Raw genomic sequence first — 14,366 nt, 5'->3', positions numbered from 1 at the left:
TATGATCCATATTCTGGAATACCATTCAGTAATTTAAAAGGAGTTATAGAAAAATATGGAAACCCCTATATGCAGAGTACATGTGCTCCACAGAGCTTTCAAAGCTGTGACTTTTCAGAAGCAATCACCAGGCTTGTCTTCTGAGGCACCTCTGAGTGGATTTGGATCCCCAATCCGTCAGGGTTGCCATGATTCAGAATTGACTAGACAGCAACTGGTTTTTATTATTATTACTATTATTGTGGTTCCTCAGAAGGAAAATGGGGCAATCTATTTCCATAGTGATACTGCCTCAGAAACCCAAGGAGGGGTCGCTATGAGTCAGGTCTGACTCGACAGCACATCACAACAACAAAAACATTATTGTGGTAGAAAAATAAACTCCAAAAAAACCCAAACTCACTGCTGTCGAGTCGATTCCAACTCATAGCAACCCCTCCCTGGGTTTCTGAGGTGGTGTCTCTATGGAAGTAGATTGTAGAAAAATATATGCGAGAAAATGCTGATACAATCATATCAAGGAAAATAAGCCCCTTATAAAGCACTGTATATGATATGACCCTAAGGAAAATAATATAGCATTAAAAAACTGGACTTCCATATGTTGCTGCTGGGAATGGAAAATGGTACAACCACTGTGGCAAATAGTTTGGCAATTTCTTAACAAATCAAACATACAATTACCATATGATGACAAAATTGTACTTTTGGAAATTTATCCCAGGCAAATGAAAATGTATGTCAACACAAAAATCTATACATGATTGCTCATAGCAGCTTTATTCCTAATAACCCCAAACTGGAAACAACCCAGATATCCTTTGGTGATGAATGGCTAAACAAAATGTAGTTCATCCATACCATTGATTTCTATATACCTATAAAAAGAACAAACTTTTGATACATACAATAACGTGGATGGATCTCTAAGGCATTACACTAAGTTAAAAAATAAATAAATAAAAAAGACAACCTCAAAAGGTTACATACTGTATGATTCCATTTACATACAAAATTGAAATCAGACAGTTACAGAAATGGAGACCAGGTTAGTGTTACCAGGAATTAAGGAAGGGTAGGGGATGGGAGGAAAGTGAGTGAAGCTATAAAAGGACAACGTGAAGAATCCTTGTAGGGATGGAAATCTACTGTATCTTAACATCAAAATGTAGAGCTTGAATCTTCCTTCTCCCCTTTAATTTGCTACATCCCAATGACTGAAAAGTTGGGCAATCTACTTCTGTAGTGATACCACCTCGGCAACCCAAGGAGGGGTCGCTATGAGTCGGGTCCGACTCGATGGCATATAACAACAACAACAACAATAATGACTGAAGCATAGCAAGGATTGTGAGGATGGTGCAGAACCCAGCAGTGTTTCGTTCTGTTGCACATGGGGTTGTTATGAGTCAGAATCAACTTGACGCCACTTAATATCAACAACAAAATGACTGACTTTGGCCAAAAGAATGTGACAGAATTGATGTTCTGAGACTTCCAAGCCCAAGCCTGAAGTAAATTGGGTCCTATTTCTTGGAACCCCGCTGCCATACTGTGAGGAAGCCCAAGCAGCCACATGGAGAGGCCCACATGGAAGAGAACTTCGGCCAACAGCTAAGCTTGTAGCTGCCAGCCAACCCAACCTGCCAGCCATGGGAGTGAGGCCAGTTTGGACCTTCCAACCATGTCTGCATCCCAGATGCACCCTGGGGAGCAGAAGCACTCCCAATCAACCACAGAATTTGGAGAGATAACAAATGAGTGGTTTTTATTCTAACTCACCACATTTGGAGGTTGTTCTTTATTGAATAACATATAACTGAAACATAAATTGATATGATAAGGCTTTTTAAAAAATGTAATGACACTTAATTTAGAATTTCAGCTTCTACTAATTAAACCTATTTATAGTCAATGTTTGTCCAGTTTCCAAAATGATTCAACCAGGGACTGAAGACTTGAGTGCTTAGGTGCTAACCTTCCTCGCCATTAGACTTGTTGCCCTTGTTTGGTTGATTCTGAGCCATTTCACTGAAGTAACAGCTAGAAGAGACCTGGTGGGTCATGGTGCCCTTTTCCTTGGGTGCTGGCCAATTATTTCTGGAATGTTCTTTCTCATCCTCTGGACCATGGGAAGATGCTCCCAAGGTTCTCCTGGGAAGCTCCCTCCATAACCTCGGATGGGTTGAGGGTGGGCAGATTTTCTGGGTATTGAGCCTAAGTCTTTGAGGATAGGAAAATCCCCCTTTCCTGGTGAGGCAGCTTCCTACACCCTTGGGAAACCGAGGTCTGAAGTTGAGACTTCAGGAGGTCCTTGCCTTCAGGAGGCCCATCTCCTTTCTGGCAGCTATTTGATGAGATGAGCCCAAAGACATTCCCTTTGCAGTTCCTGGGCATTTGCTGGCCTATGGCCCCAGAGGAGGAGACAGACGTCATTCTGGGAGCTGCAGCATTTACACAAGGACTTTCATCTCTCATTTCTGGGCGTCAAACTATCTGAACTGTTTTATTTTCAACCACAGGTGCTTTCCAGTGTGGGTCCCTCTGTAAACGTTTTCAACACCCTGTTACTTATCTCCAGCCTTCCTCCTACTCCCTAGCAGTGGAACCAGACAAATGATTCTTTTGATCTGCAAAGGGAAAATAGGAAGCCAAGAAAGGCCATTGGAAGAGGCTGGATTTTACACACTGGGTGTAAATGAGAGAACCATCTGGCTTCCTTCAGTACTTCCCTATATGAACCATTTGTCTAGTTTAACCTCTCTCTGCTCACAGCACCTGGGCTTTCACATGGGGGGAGCGGGAAGTGTCTGCCCCTCCTCTCCTCTTTCCACTTGGTGAAGTTGCTTCCAGGTATGCTCAGGCAAGACCTTTGCTTCTGTTCTGCAGGCAGGACAAGGATACAAAATGACAGCAATTGTCCATAGCCTCATATTCGCATAGCGTTCCTTGGTCTACAACTCATTCCATACTCACCATTCCCTTGAATCCTGCCCTCCAGTGTGTGAGGTGCATACCACTGTGATTCTCACTTTATAGGTGAGGGAGAAGATCCAGGAAGGCTATCCAATATGCTGCCACCCCTCACCTGGAAGCCCTAGGCTCCTGGTGCCTGTGTTAGGGGTCTACTGGTGGGCCTGGGTAACAGTGGAGGTAGGCACGGGCATGTGTGGGACAGCTTGCTGCTGCTAAAGACATCTATCCATCAACTGGAGGTTGATTTCTTCTGCCACTCTCCTTTCTTGTGGCTCTGGTTCACAATGATTCTGTCTGGAACAGCAGGGGGTGGGTAGGGCCTGGCTCCACAGTCAAGTTGGCCGGGAGCATTAGTGTGTATGAGGCTCCAGCATGCAGTCCTTGTCCTCCACAGACCACCTGTGACCACTGGGCTCTTCAGGGGGGACAGTGGATTGTGCCTGCAATAGCAAGGTAGGCAACTTCCCATGCTCTCACCAGCATTAGCTTGTCACTCCTCTGTGGAGATAGCCCTGCTCTTTTGACCCTCTGTGCTGACTTCCTGTCGAGACAGGGATGGCAGGAATGTGAGGGTGTTGAGCCCCCAGGAGGTGTGATGAACATGTCCCAGAGCTCCTACAAGACCAGGGACCTCACATCTCCATTTGGACTATTTGAAGTCTCCCTGAGGCACTATTATTGGGAGAGGTTTGTGACCACATTGCCCCCCAGCCAGGTTGTCCTCCATGACTTGGAGCTGATGTTGAATGGACTTGGAGGCCAGGCCCATGCTTGCCTTTACCTTTCCCCAGGCAGTGGACAGAGGTGCAGGGACCAGGAATCCCTGAGCCACACACCCAGGGCTGAGATGGGGTGGGCTTTGGTTTCCTCCTGCCACTGTGTGTACATGTGTGTGCATGTATGTCTCTGCTGTGTTTGTGTGAGTACATGGCTGCATGTGTGTACGTGTGTCTTTGTGTCTGTGTGCATGTATGTGAGTGTGCACATGTATGCATACACACGTGCATGTGTGCATGTGTAAGTATATGAATATGTGCCTGCATGTAAGTTGTATGCATGACTGTATGTGTGAGTGCATGTGTGTGTGTGCATCTTTGTATGTGCATGCATTGGGGTATGTCAAGGCAGGGGCTGGCAGAGGGAGGCATCTCTCTGAGTGTAAGTTCAAGTGTACTGTGGGGACCAACCTGGGATGCCCCCATTCAGCACCACTTTTCTGCTGTCTGCATGCCCAGAGAATCTACTGTTCTGGTTTTCCAGAGAGTCATGGCAGGGCCAGGCCCACCTATGGCCTGCTCAGAGCCTACTTGCAGGCCTTGCTCTTTACCCTTCCTAGGCAATGACTGAGGCCACAGTGCCTGGAGGAGCCTCCTCCTCTCTGCTCTGACACACTTGGCCCTGCACTCTGAAGTTACTCCTGTTGTTCTAGGGTAAAACCCAGCTTGGAGCTTTCCAGCAGCAGTGCTCTTTGTGGGACCAGACAGACATGTGGAGGCTTGATGACACTCCTCTCTACCTGTACCACTGTACTCCGAGCTCCAGCACACAGGTGTCTGTGGGTCCAGGAGGGGTATGTTCTTGTCACAGGCCTTCTTGCCCTCCTCATTCTCATGCAAACCTACCATCCCCTCTCTAAGAAGCAGCCTTTGGCTCTGTCCTCTGGGCTTCCAAAGCCCCAGGATCACAGTGCTTCTCAGAGCAGCCACTGGTACAGTGTGAGTGTCCCTCTGGCCTGAAATCCCAGGCTCCATGCTCACACTCTCCCCACTCCTTTCATCACTCATCACCCAGCTCCACAGGAACCTAGGACCCAGCTATCGATCTCTCTTAGCCTTGCTGCTTCTCAGAGACTCTAGCGGCCGCCCCTTGTTGCCTTCACTCCCATGCTCGATGGTCAGAGGTCATGGTCAATGAGGGTGATGGCATAGGATGTGTGTAGGGGGATGCCTTCCCCAGAGGTTTGTACAATGGCCTGTGCTTCCAGTCCATGAACTGACTGTGCATGCTATCAAGCTAAACTTGGTTTATTGAGGTGGAACATAAAAAAGGTATGGGAGGCTGGAGCCAGCCAGATCTATAGTGACATGCTTCTCCCAGTCCTAGATATCCACTCTCCCTGCTAAGCACATTGGGAGTAGCTACACTGAACTGTATTCACGTGAATGCCAGACAGGCACAGGGGTCCCTCCTCAAGACCGACCTCCAGCAATAACCCCTGCTGGCTGCATACAGATCCATATACAAGTATACACACTGAGACAGATACAAACACAGATACACAGATAGACACTCACATAATCACACACAGACACAGATAAATATATAGGTGCACACACAATCACACAGAGACACACAGCCATACATATACATAGACATGGAACACAGATTCAAGTGTGCACATAATCAGACACACAGACATACTGTCATACACACACTGACAAAGACACACACAGATACAGATATAGTTGTCTCTCCCTCTCACACATACAGAGACATACACACACTCACTCAGCAGTTTCCTCCAACCCCACTTCCTTTCCCCTGGGGCTCTGAGCACCCAGAACCCTTCTGCCTGGACATCTGGAGCTCACTTCTGGAGGGAGAGCCTGCAGATGCATTGATAGGGTCGAATAGAGGACTAGGTGGGCTTCTCCTGGCTCTGTCACAATGGCAGACAGCCCTTAGGGCGAAGCAAGGCTGCTGGGGGCCCTGTGTCAAGGGGACCACTCCCACTTCAAAGCCAAAGAGTCTGCTCTCCCATCCTGGGCCTCCTCTTTCTGTCTCCATGGCTTACAATGGACAGGCAGGAAGGCACAAGGGGCCATGTGCTTGGTGGCCCCTGGCCTCCTTGTGGGCTGTGGCTCTCCCCTATATAGAGGAGGCAGATCCTATTGGGGAAGGGTTCCTTCTTTCTTGTTGGCTTGCTGAGATGTCACAGGTACACATATACACACGCAGACACACTTTTAAGGACAGTGTGAGCTGGGTTTGGCTGGCCACAGGCAGGGCTGGAGGGTCTCTCTAGGGAAATTTTCAGGAAAGCAGCAGCTCCCATTGGAAAAGCACAAGAAATACCCATGGGCAGAGGGAGAGCTGCAGAGAGTGCATTTGGATGCCAGCTCTAATCTATGGATACCAGGGACCATGTCAAGAGGACTGGAGCCACAGCCTGAGGTTGGTGGGAGGATGGGGTCAGCCTTACCCCAAAGGGCCAGGTGGGCCTTCAGGATGGACCTGGTGTCTGGGGAGAAACACTACACATACTCACACATACACTCATGCACACATGCACACACTCTATTACATACACAGGCATACATTGATATTTGCCCTCACACTCATTCACACACATGATACATAACTTCACACATTAACATACATGCATAAAGGGGAGACCACTGGGACCCATGGTGGCCACTCACACTTGGAGCCTCACCACCTTCAACAGTGAGCAGCCCAGGACACAGCAGGCCCCCACTGATGCCCCTCTGTGGGACTAACTTCTCCAGGACCAGAACTAGGACCAGAACCAGGACACCACACACATTCAAGGTCTACTTGTTTTTACTTTAAATGTACTTCTTCCCACAATTCCACTGCACTTGCGGGAGTTTGTATTAAACTTGAGTCTGTTTATGTTGGGATCATGGTCAAGTGGGTGGTGTTTTTACATCAAAGCAAGATTCTAGCATCCCCAGTCAGCTTTAATGGAGCTTTTTGGTGACATTTGTATACATACTTGTTCTTTCCAGTCCCCCAGGCAGGGTAGAGACAGACCAAATGGGAGTGGTCAGGAGGGTTGAGCCTCAGCCCTGGCCCATCTGTTTAGATGAGTATCCATCAGGCGGGCAGATATACTAAGCAACCTACTGTGTGCTGGGCCATGGGGATATGGTGATGAGTAGGATCAAGCCCAAACCATCACAGGCTGACAGCCTAGAAAATATCCCTTTTGTAAAACAAGATGTTGTTATTGTTCATAGTGAGTCAGCTCTGACTCATAGCGACCCTTTGTACAACAGAATGAAATGATGCCTAGTCTTAGGTCATCCTCACAATCTCTGCTATGCTTGAGCTCATTGTTGCAGCCACTGTGTCAATCCATCTCATTGAGGGTCTTCTTCTTTTTCGCTTATTGTCCACTTTACCAAGCATGACATCCTTCTCCGGAGAAGGGTTCCGTCTGACAACATGGCCAAAGTAGGTGAGATGAACTCTGGCCATTTTTGCTTCCAAGCAGCATTCTGGCTGCACTTCATCCAGGACAGATTTGTTCATTCTTCTGGCAGTCCATGGTATTTTCAGTATTCTTCACCAACACCACATTTCAAAGGCATCAACTCTTTAACAATAAAACAAGATGGAGGTTTATTGTTCTCTCATATAAAAGGAACTTGGAAGCAGCAGTTTGGCCTGGTGGGCACTCACTGATATGAGGACCCAATGTCTTCTGTCTCACTGGACCTCATCTTGGCTCAAGAGACAATGTTGTCTTAGGTCTCCAATGACTCTGGGGTTCCAGTCATGAAAAATCAGGGCACAGGTGACCCAAGACACTCCCTACTGCTCTCTGTCACACATACACTCTCTGTTAGGTACCTAGTTTAAAGAAAATCAATTTGTAATATATTCCCCCAAATTGTCTTATATTGGTGTTCACTTTGGCTGGACTAGCACTGCACTGGGTTCAACTTCTGGATGCCTTGACTGGAGTCAGAATGTGAGAGGTTGTAAAGAGTAATCTGTTGGGACACATATAGCTAGAGGCAGATGGGGGATGGCCAGCAGCCGTCCTCAGCCACGAGGCCCTGAAGGGGCAGCTGAGGTAGGATGGAGCCTCAGAGAAGGGGAGCAGTTCTGTTCAGTGTGTCAGAGAAGGGGTTCTTTCTAAAATGTCTGCCTGGGAGAGTTTGTGTACACTTGAGTATGGCTAGGCTTCATGCACAGTGACCCCAGGTGTTACCCATGGCAGTAGGAACATTTAGAGTGGCTGCCCATACATGACTCATCCCATCTGTAGTGTGTTGAACCTTCAAAAAGATGTGTCCAATCCTAACCTTGGTACCTGTGAACATGACCTTATTTGGAAACAGGGTCTTTGCAGATGTACTTGAGTTCAAATGAGGTCACTCTGGAGTAGGGTGGGCCCTAAATCCACTCATGTCCTCTCCTCAAGAGGAGAGAAACAGAGGTAAGACAGCCATGTGACAATGGAGGCAGAAATTGGAAGGATGCTGCCACAAGCCAAGGAACACCTAGGACCACCAGAGGCTGAGAGAGATGAGGAAGGATCCTCCCCTAGATCCTCCGGGGGGAGCATGGACCTGCTGACACCCTGAGTTCCATCTCCCAACCTCCAGAACTGTGAGAGCATACATTTCTATTACTGTGTGCCCCCAGCCTGTAGTGCTTTGTTACAGTAGCCCTGGGTCATAGCACATCACCTGCACTAGCTCTAGACATCAGAACATTTGCCTTTGTGGTGAGCCTCCTTCTTTGGAAGCAGCTGTGCCCTCTTCAGCCATACTTGGTCTGTCTAATGTCTTCCCCATAAAGAATATAATGCTGGGTAAGGTAGAGGCTCTCCATGACATGGATTGATACAGTGGCTGCAACTATGGGCTCAGCCATGGCAACAATTGTGAGGATGGAGCAGGACTGGGCAGTGTTTCATTCTATTGTAAGTAGGATTACTAAGAGTTGGAACTGACTTGATGGCACCTAACAACAACAAAATATATATTGAAATCCTGGCCCCTGTACCTGTGGATATAATGTAATTAATATAATACTATCACTTCCAATAATGCAATCTAACATAATGTGATCAATCAGTTCATTGAGGTGATGCTAGTATATGGTGGACCATAAACCTCATCACTTCTGTGTTTTGTAAAGAGCAGATTAGACAGAGATACATACAGAAATAGTAGAAGACAGATGCCATGTAAGGATTTCCAAAGAACCATGGAAAGCCTGCGGGTATCAACAAGGAAGGAACTGGCATGGCTGAGACCCTGATTTTGACTTTTGGCCACCAGAGCTGTGAGAAAATAAATTTCTGTTCTGTTATGGAAGCACTAGGAGACTAAGATAAAGGGCATCTGATGCCTGGAGCAGGAGAAAGCCTCCCACACTCTGATGAGAAAATATTTACCTACAAATGCCCTAAGAGAGGCACTTACTGATAGCTGCTACCTGCCGGGCTTTGTGCATATTTCCTTATTTCATTCTCATCACATCTCTGGAGTGGTGGACATACCTGTCTTGCAGGTGCAGTAACTGAGGCCCAGGCAGTCTCCTGGAGCCTACAGCTGTAGGGGGAAGAGACAGGAGGCCATATGGCACAGTGGCTGGGACGTAGCCCATTCCAGGGAGCAGAGAAGGTGGAAATGTTCTCTTGTGAGGAGGATGATATCCAAGGAGAAAAAGGGGCTTGGAGGCAGGTGCAGTGGCACCCACAAGTAGAGCCCCTCCTGGCCCAGCCCACTAGAGTCTCCACTCATACCCAGGGCCCTCATGTTCTCATGCAGAACTATTTCAAAAAGAAAACATCCTCAGTGTCTAGTCTAGTTCAGAAGCCATCTGTCCCCAAGGAGAGGAAGGGCCACAGTGTATATCCTTGTCACCACCTTGCCTTTTGAACTGTTCGTCCTAAGGGCTAGGATCCCATCTGGGGGTGCCTTCTAAGCCATTGGGCTTTCTGTTCTTTCAGTTTCTCCCAAGGGCCCGGCTTCTCTGGTTGTGTGCCTGCCCACGCGTGCTCACGCCAGCCGCGTGTGGGCAGAGCCATGTCGCCTGGACTTGTCATCTGAAACAAACCAGCCAGCAAAGACGTCAAACTCACTGCAGGAGGTGCCTTCTTGGAGCTGCTGAACAATGCTGCTTTTTTTAGCCTGACAACCTGTGTGTGGCTGGGGCCGGGAGAGGCGATAAAGGTGCTGTTCTCTGCCATCAGGCGGGGACAGGGAGGAGGGGGCTGAGCAGTGTATGAGTGGTGGCCATCAGCACTGACGTCTGTGCCATCAGTAACTCCCTTAGCCTGGCAATCCAGTAAGGGGGGCTGCTGGGAGGATAGGGAGCTGCCCCCAGGAGCTCTGAGTCACCCAGCCCACCAGCTGTCCAAATTTCAGCTTCTGGAACCATTTTTGATCTTGGGATTTAAATGACAACTGCTAGCAAGCCGACAAGCTTAGGGACATGAGGCATGTTAAGGCAAATTGACACAGCATGAGATACTGGCTTCATTCTCCACCCTAAGAAGACCCACTCAGAAATAGGTCAGGTTTCTCACTGGGGAAAAAAGAACCAAGCAAGAGGAATACACAAGTGGCCACAGGCTTCATCTGAGAACATATCTTCTCACAACCCAGGCAATTCCCTGCCAAAGCTGCCACCATGTGTGCAGAGTTTAGGGGCTGACAGGAGCTGTTGGAGCCTTCGAGCTGCTTGGTGGATGTGAGCCCATGTGGGAGGGGACAGTGGGGTGACACTTGGTTGTATCAGTCAGCTGTCACCACTGTAATGCATAACATACAGCCCCCAACAGCTAACGAAACCAACTGCCTTTGAATCCTATTCTCCATCTATGGCTGCTGGGGGTTAGCTGATTGAAGCCTTGCTCCAAGCTGCAAGTGGACATAGGCCTACTCCACAGGATTCTTGCCTCCCTGACCCAGGGGGCCAGCCAGGGCATGCTCTGCTGCTGGCACTGTGGAGGTGCCCAAGGTAGGCCCACCTGCACTGGCACCTGAGAGTCCCAGCTGGCACAATACCCACTACCATCCCACTGTCTCAAGCAAATTACATGGCAGCACCCAGTATCTGAAAGACACTGGTTCTCCCTGAGATCACAGCAGGCATTTAGGGGAGACGTGCTGCAGGGCAAAGAACCACAGACATGACTCACTTCCCATGCTGGGCACACCTCTAGTTATCCTTTCACTGATTCCTAATTGTCCCCTGATGCTGAAAGGGGATTGACGGAGAACTGCAGGGCAGGGGGACAGGGGCTGAGGCCCTGGGAAGAGAAGATGTATGGAGTTCATAAGAGAGGCCCAGCACTCTATTTTTTGTGGAAGGTCACTTTAACATCCTGTGCCTCAGTTTCTCTCCTGATTAGTTCAAACCAAAAAACCAAACCAGTTGTCATCAAGTCAGTTTCAACTCATGGTGACTTCATGTGTGTCAGAGTACAACTATACTGCATAGGGTTTTTTTGGCTGTGATGTTAACTAAAGCAGAGCTCTGGGCTTTTTTTCTATGGTGCTGTTGGGTGGGTTTGAACTGACAACTTTTAGGTTAGTAGTAGTCCAGCACAAATTGTTTGTACCATCCAGGCTCTTCTTGATAAACTATAGCATTCCCTCTGTCCATCATCTGGGCTGCCCTAGGAAAGAACACTGGTAGGGGGCTCGGGGACACACTCTTCCTGGGGGTGCCTCCGGGAAGTTCCAGTTCTCACTCAGCCTGGATCCCATGCTCCACACACATGGAGATGGTTTTGTGTCAGCTGGAAGAAACTTCCATTGGATACTGTTTTTGGGGTTGCCCTGAGCTTTGGATCATGTTTACACTCTTGAGAAATTGGTAAGTTGGGTCATTTGAGGAACAGTTTCGTCTGAGGGGCTTGGTGACTTCCTCTAAACTTCCCAATAGACCAAAATATTTTTCAGTCTCCTGTAGCTCCTGCCCCAGGGCAAGCAAAGGTGGCACTTGGCACAGGGAACTTGGACAGGGGTGGGCATGGGCAGGCTGGTGGGAGGAGCCCCACATAGTCTCTGGGTCAGTGGAGATGAACACTCCTGTGACATCATTGTTCTCCACCTTCATGTGCTTGCAGGGAGGGCCCATTTTCTCCTATGGCCCCAGCCAAACTGCCCAGATAGGGCTTTGTTTCTGGTGTAGTAGATCTGCCCCATTAGGACCCACCCAGCACCTCCCCACTGGCTCCTCTCCTGCACTCATGGCAGCACTGCTGTCTGTTGCCATGACATCTCCCAGGGTGCCTGCAAACTCACCATTAGCAGCCCAGGCCTTATTGCCTTCATCCTGACAGCTCAAACTCACTGCTTTCGAAGTCGGTTAGGACTCATAGAGAACTTTCCTTGGGTTTCCAAGGCAGTATCTCTACAGAAGTAGATTGCCCAGTCTTCCTTCCAAGGAGTGGCTGGTGGATTTGAACTGCCAGTGTTCTGGTTAGCAGTCAAATGCCTTAGGCATTATGCCACCAGAGCTCCAATCAAAGCCCACCATGCCACCACTGCAGGTTGTGCTTGCATCTGCCCAATAAGGCTGGCTTACACTCTCTCAGGCTACCAAAGGGCTGGGAGGGCAGGGTGTGAGCACGTGAATGTTAAGTGTGGATGTCTCTGTGTGTGCGTGTCTAAACATGCATGGTGTGTCTTTTTGTTGTGTTTGTGAATGTGTATGTCATTCTGTGTGTGATTGTATGTTTTTGTGTGGATGTGTGTGGTATCTTTCTGTATGTGTGTGGTATGTGTATGAATGCGTATGTCTCGGTGTGCCTATGTGTGTGAATGTGTATGTCTCTCTGAGTATGAAAGTGTGTGGCGTGTGTGCATGTGTATCTCCGTGTATATACGTATGCCCGTGTGTGCACACACTTACACACATGTACATCTCTGTCTTCATTAACCCCAAAATACACACTGTGTGTATTTAACCCAATTTTGATAATTTCTTGCAGCACTATTGAGTCTGAGCACTGGTTTGGGCTGTCACTATGATTCATGTGCGTGACATTTTCTGAGCAGCTGTGGGTGTCCCATTGGCTGGCCAGTTTGGGACACACTGGTATAGATCAAACTTAGGGGAACATAAACTCTTGATTTTGCCAATCAGCCTATCATTGCTGACCTTTCCTCTCTCCAAGCATGAAGAAGTTTAATTGGGAGATTTTGAAGCCCTCTGAGAGATGCCTGTCAGCATTGTTGGTGGAAGACCCTGGGGCTGTCCAGGGAGTGCAAGGATGGAAGGCAGAGAAGCATCTTGGGGGCCCATCCTGCACCCTGAAGTTCTTTGAGAACATCTGGTTTTTGTGTGTTTGAATCAGATGCAGTTCAACAGACTCAAGACAGATTTTGCAACAAAATGTCCTTGTTTTAGCCACTGACTCACCGTGTGCATCTGGGCAGTGAAAATGTTCAATGGTGTTGTTGCTGCCATTGAGTCGACCTTGACTTATGGCAACCCTGTGCATAATAGAGCAAAACGCTGTCTGGTCCAGCGCCATCCTCACGATCAGTTGTGTGTTTCAGTTACCTAGTGCCGGTCTAACAGAAGATACCACAAATGGGATGGCTTTTGCAAACAGAAGTTTATTCTTTTACTGTTGGGAGGCTTTAAGTCTGAGTTCAAAATGCCAGGCTCTAGGGCCTGTTTGAAAGCCCTTCAACCTTGGGCTTCAGCTCTACCTCCTGTTTCTGGCCCACAGAAGCAGAGGCTTTTCTTCACTCAGCTGCTGGCGGCTGGGGCTGACAAGCCCAAGGTTGACAAGTAGTAATAATACACAGTCCCAATATTACCAAACCACATGGCAGGCCATTAATTCAAGTCCATTGAAAGTCCCAAGGTCAGCAGAGCATGGCAGGCTGCTGAGCAATGACATGGCTATATGCAGGGTTCAAGCAAGCCATAAGCTAGAGACCATTCCAAAAGCTGCTTCTTATACACAGGAAGCAGACCACAACCCTAAAACAGCTACTCAACTGCTTGTGGTAGATCCCACCATGGAGCTGATTACCAGTCTCATCATGGGGAATAACTACCACCACTGCTCAGCCACTCAACCAGGCCCAGCCAAGCTGACATACAACCTTAACTGCCACAGTTGTGGATAGGTCCATTGTAACCACAGAGAGTTTTCATTGGCTAATTTTTGGAAGCAGATAACCAGGCCTTTCTTTCTAGTCTGTCTTAGTCTGGAAGGTCTGCTGAAACCTGTTCAACATCATAGCAACATGGAAGCCTATACTGACAGGCAGAAGGTAGCTGCATGGAAGGAGTACTGTCAGGGAATCAAATCCTGGTCTCCTGCATGGAAGGTGAGAACTCTACTCCTGAAGCACCAATACCCTTAAATGCTCTACAGGTGATAAATAAGAAATATTGCCCTACATATGTGTCAATTAGGATCCCTGGTAGTGCAATTGTTAAGCACTTGGATGCTAACTAAAATGTTGATGGTTGAAACCCACCAGCCCATCCATGGGAAAACAGACCTGGTGATCTGCTCCTGTGAAGATTTCAGTGTTGGAAACTCTGTGGCTGTGAAGATGACACAGGCTAACGCATGCAAAATTTTGGCATATTGGGACACTGTAAACCAAACCAAACCCACTGCCATCAGGTTGACTCTGAATCATAGC

This window comes from Orycteropus afer, unplaced genomic scaffold, assembly GCF_000298275.1.
Source record: "Orycteropus afer afer isolate SDZICR_OR568_19922 unplaced genomic scaffold, OryAfe1.0 scaffold00179, whole genome shotgun sequence".
Taxonomy (NCBI): Eukaryota; Metazoa; Chordata; class Mammalia; order Tubulidentata; family Orycteropodidae; genus Orycteropus; species Orycteropus afer.
This window is presented reverse-complemented; position numbering follows the sequence as displayed.